Source organism: Durio zibethinus, unplaced genomic scaffold (genome assembly GCF_047325235.1).
Source record: "Durio zibethinus cultivar Kanyao isolate XHJ-2024 unplaced genomic scaffold, ASM4732523v1 HiC_scaffold_3, whole genome shotgun sequence".
Lineage (NCBI taxonomy): Eukaryota > Viridiplantae > Streptophyta > Magnoliopsida > Malvales > Malvaceae > Durio > Durio zibethinus.
This window is the reverse complement of record NW_028323044.1, coordinates 7,692,134-7,697,133: the sequence shown is the minus strand read 5'-3', so window position 1 is coordinate 7,697,133 and position 5,000 is coordinate 7,692,134.

The following is a 5,000-nucleotide window of genomic DNA, read 5'->3' as shown; positions in this document are numbered from 1 at the left end:
CTGCGTGCACGGCCTCGTCGAGGCCAAGGCATTTTTGTGGCCGATGAGAAGGGACCGCGAGACCGTCAAATACCGAGAGACTTGGCCGGGCCAAGCCCGCAACCGCAGCTTCTGCTCGCACCACCCCAGGGAGCCGTTGCCCGATTCAGGGACTTGGTCTGGGGTCTAGGGCAGCATCCGCCGCGTGCACGGGCTGGAGCTCGGCTCCCTTTTTTTGCATGCAAGCCAACCGATCGAGGCCATGGGCGCCTGCCGGTCACCGGAGCAACCAGTCGCCGGACAAAAATCGCCGGAAGGCATGCACGCCCTGTATTTCGTTCGAGGGACGTTGGCCGGGGTGCACGCAATGGGAGGCCCATCGCGCACACCTACTCCCCCCGTGGGGGGGGGAGAGGGGGTGCCGGACCACCACCCCTAAAGAGCATTAGAGATTTTACAGATATGCTACCAGTAGACGTTAAAATGTCTGAAACGGGGACACTTTTTCCAAACAAGCAAATCCCACACCGAGGGTGCGCAGGTGCCGATGGTGGTCGAGGCATGTGCCCGCAACAAGGGCCAACGCGAGCCGATGGTGGTCGAGGCAACCGCCCGCACCAGCTCGAGGCATGTGCCCACACCAAGGCCCGGCATGTATCGATGGTGTTCGACGTAGGGGCCATCTTCTGCTGATGGTGGTTGAGGCAAGAGCCCGCACCAAGGGCCAGCGTGTGCCCATGGTGCTCGAGGCAACCGTCCGCACCAGGGCCCAGCGTGTGCCGATGGTGGTCGAGGCAACCGCCCGCACCAGGGCCCAGCGTGTGCCGATGGTGGTCGAGCCAGGAGCCCGCACCAAGGGCCGGCTTGTGCCGATGGTGTTCGGGGCAACCGCCAGCACCAGGGCCCTGCGTGTGCCGATGGAGCTGGGGGCAACCGCCCGCACCAGGGCCCAACGTGTGCCGATGGTGGCTGAGGGAACCGCCCGCACCAGGGCCCAGCGTGTGCCGATGGTGCTGGGGGCAAGCGCCCGCCCCAGGGCCCAGCGTGTGCCGATGGTGGTCGAGGCAAGCGCCCTCACCACCCCGAGCGTGTGCCGATGGTGGTCGAGGCAACCGCCCGCACCAGGGCCCAGCGTGTGCCGATGGTGGTCGAGGCAAGCGCCCGCACCAAGGCCGAGCGTGTGCCGATGGTGGTCGAGGCAAGCGCCCGCACCAGGGCCCAGCGTGTGCCGATGGTGGTCGAGGCAAGCGCCCTCACCAAGGCCGAGCGTGTGCCGATGGTGGTCGAGGCAACCGGCCGCACCAAGGGCCGGCGTGTGCCGATGGTGTTCGAGGCAACCGCCTGCACCAGGGCCCAGTGTGTGCCGATGGTGGTCGAGCCAGGAGCCCGCACCAAGGGCCGGCTTGTGCCGATGGTGTTCGGGGCAACCGCCCGCACCAGGGCCCTGCGTGTGCCGATGGTGCTGGGGGCAACCGCCCGCACCAGGGCCCAGCGTGTGCCGATGGTGCTGGGGGCAAGCGCCCGCACCAGGGCCCAGCGTGTGCCGATGGTGCTGGGGGCAACCGCCCGCACCAGGGCCCAGCGTGTGCCGATGGTGCTGGGGGCAAGCGCCCGCCCCAGGGCCCAGCGTGTGCCGATGGTTATCGGGGCAACCGGCCGCACCAGGGCCCAGGGTCTGCCGATGGTGCTCGAGGCAACCGCCCGCACCAAGGCTCAGCATGTGCCGATTGTGATCGAGGCAACAACCCACACCAGGGCCCAGCTTGTGCCGATGGCGGTCGAGGCAAGTGCCCGTACCGAAGGGCAGCCTATGCCGATGATGGTCGATGCATGTGCCATCACCATGCGTCATCATGTGCCATTGATGGTCGAGGCCTTGGCCGAAGTTCGATTTTGAGCCACGGTGCCCATGCTTGGCTCCAGCATGTGCTGGTGCCGCATTTTTTTCACTCGGGACAGCATCGCCGGAGCATCGCCGGAGCATCGCCGGAGTACCGCCGGAGAACCTGACCGGCGGCATTGGGGTTCCGGCGATTGGGAGGGGGGCCGGGGGGGTGTGCGCACATGATGTGCGATGGGTGCTGGTACTTGGCCTTGTGTTGGCCCCCTATCCCTCATCAAACCTCTGAGAATTCACACCCCCTTAAAGAGCATTTGAGATTTTACAGGTTTGCTACCAGTAGCCGTTAAAGTGTCTGAAATGGGGACACTTTTTTCAAACGGTCACAAAATCTTCTCCACTTCGAGTTTTTAGCTGAATTTTTTTGTGCATGCCAACAAAAATAGAAGGATCATGCCTACAAAATTTGGGGCCAAAAATCCTTATAAAAAAATTTTAAAAAATCCCGAACCGCAAAAAGTTTCGAAAATCGTGAAAAATAGAAAACGAGTCATCTTCCAACGAAACTTCACGTGAAGGCTTAGGGGACCATTGTATGAATTTACAAGCCATAAAAATGGCATTGGCACGGCAGAAATTCGAAGATGTGCCTAAACCCACCAGGGCCCAGCGTGTGCCGATGGTGCTCGAGGCAACCGCCCGCACCAGGGCCCAGTGTGTGCCGATGGTGGTCGAGGCAACCGCCCGCACCAGGGCCGATAGTGTGCCGATGGTGCTCGAGGCAACCTGTCGCACCAGGGCCCAGCGTGTGCCGATGGTGATCGAGGCAACCTGCCGCACCAGGGCCCAGCGTGTGCCGATGGTGCTCGAGGCAAGCGCCCGCACCAGCGCCCAGCGTGTGCCGATGGTGCTCGAGGCAACCGACCGCACCAGGGCCCAGCGTGTGCCGATGGTGCTCGAGGCAACTTGCCGCACCAGGGCCCAGCGTGTGCCGATGGCGCTCGAGGCAAGCTCCCGCACCAGGGCCCAGCGTGTGCCGATGGTGCTCGAGGCAACCTGCCGCACCAGGGCCCAGCGTGTGCCGATGGTGCTCGAGGCAACCTGCCGCACCAGGGCCCAGCGTGTGCCGATGGTGCTCGAGGCAAGCGCCCACACCAGCGCCCAGCGTGTGCCGATGGTGCTCGAGGCAACCGACCGCACCAGGGCCCAGCGTGTGCCGATGGTGCTCGAGGCAACTTGCCGCACCAGGGCCCAGCGTGTGCCGATGGTGCTCGAGGCAACTTGCCGCACCAGGGCCCGGCGTGTGCCGATGGCGCTCGAGGCAAGCTCCCGCACCAGGGCCCAGCGTGTGCCGATGGTGCTCGAGGCAACCTGCCGCACCAGGGCCCAGCGTGTGCCGATGGTGCTCGAGGCAAGCGCCCGCACCAGGGCCCAGCGTGTGCCGATGGTGGTCGAGGCAACCGCCCGCACCAGGGCCCAGCGTGTGCCGATGGTGGTCGAGGCAACCTGCCGCACCAGGGCCCAGCGTGTGCCGATGGTGCTCGAGGCAACCTGCCGCACCAGGGCCCAGCGTGTGCCGATGGTGCTCGAGGCAACCGACCGCACCAGGGCCGAGCGTGTGCCGATGGTGGTCGAGGCAAGCGCCCGCACCAGGGCCCAGCGTGTGCCGATGGTGGTCGAGGCTGCCGATGGTGGTCGAGGCAACCTGCCGCACCAGGGCCCAGCGTGTGCCGATGGTGCTCGAGGCAACCGACCGCACCAGGGCCGAGCGTGTGCCGATGGTGCCGAGGCAAGCGCCCGCACCAGGGCCCAGCGTGTGCCGATGGTGGTCGAGGCAACCTGCCGCACCAGGGCCCAGCATGTGCCGATGGTGGTCGAGGCAAGCGCCCGCACCAGGGCCCAGCGTGTGCCGATGGTGGTCGAGGCAACCTGCCGCACCAGGGCCCAGCGTGTGCCGATGGTGCTCGAGGCAACCGACCGCACCAGGGCGGAGCGTGTGCCGATGGTGGTCGAGGCAAGCGCCCGCACCAGGGCCCAGCGTGTGCCCATGGTGCTCGAGGCTGCCGATGGTGGTCGAGGCAACCTGCCGCACCAGGGCCCAGCGTGTGCCGATGGTGCTCGAGGCAAGCTGCCGCACCAGGGCCCAGCGTGTGCCGATGGTGGTCGAGGCAACCGCCCGCACCAGGGCCCAGCGTGTGCCGATGGTGGTCGAGGCAAGCGCCCGCACCAGGGCCCAGCGTGTGCCGATGGTGCTCGAGGCAACCGACCGCACCAGGGCCCAACGTGTGCCGATGGTGGTGGGGGCAACCGCCCGCACCAGGGCCCAGCGTGTGCCGATGGCGATCGAGGCAACCGCCCGCACCAGGGCCCAGCGTGTGCCGATGGTGGTCGAGGCAAGCGCCCGCACCAGTGCCCAGCGTGTGCCGATGGTGGTCGAGGCAAGCGCCCGCACCAGGGCCCAGCTTTTGCCGATGGTGATCGAGGCAACCGGCCGCTCCAGGGCCCAGCGTGTGCCGATGGTTATCGGGGCAACCGGCCGCACCAGGGCCCAGGGTCTGCCGATGGTGCTCGAGGCAACCGCCCGCACCAAGGCTCAGCATGTGCCGCTGGTGATCGAGGCAACAACCCACACCAGGGCCCAGCTTGTGCCGATGGCGGTCGAGGCAAGTGCCCGTACCGAAGGGCAGCCTATGCCGATGATGGTCGATGCATGTGCCATCACCATGCGTCATCATGTGCCATTGATGGTCGAGGCCTTGGCCGAAGTTCGATTTTGAGCCACGGTGCCCATGCTTGGCTCCAGCATGTGCTGGTGCCGCATTTTTTTCACTCGGGACAGCATCGCCGGAGCATCGCCGGAGCATCGCCGGAGTACCGCCGGAGAACCTGACCGGCGGCATTGGGGTTCCGGCGATTGGGAGGGGGGCCGGGGGGGTGTGCGCACATGACGTGCGATGGGTGCTGGTACTTGGCCCTTGTGTTGGCCCCCTATCCCTCATCAAACCTCTGAGAACTCACACCCCCTTAAAGAGCGTTTGAGATTTTACAGGTTTGCTGCCAGTAGCCGTTCAAGTGTCTGAAATGGGGACACTTTTTTCAAACGGTCACGAAATCTTCTCCGGTTCGAGTTTTTAGCTGAATTTTTTTGTGCATGCCAACAAAAATAGAAGGATCACGTCCA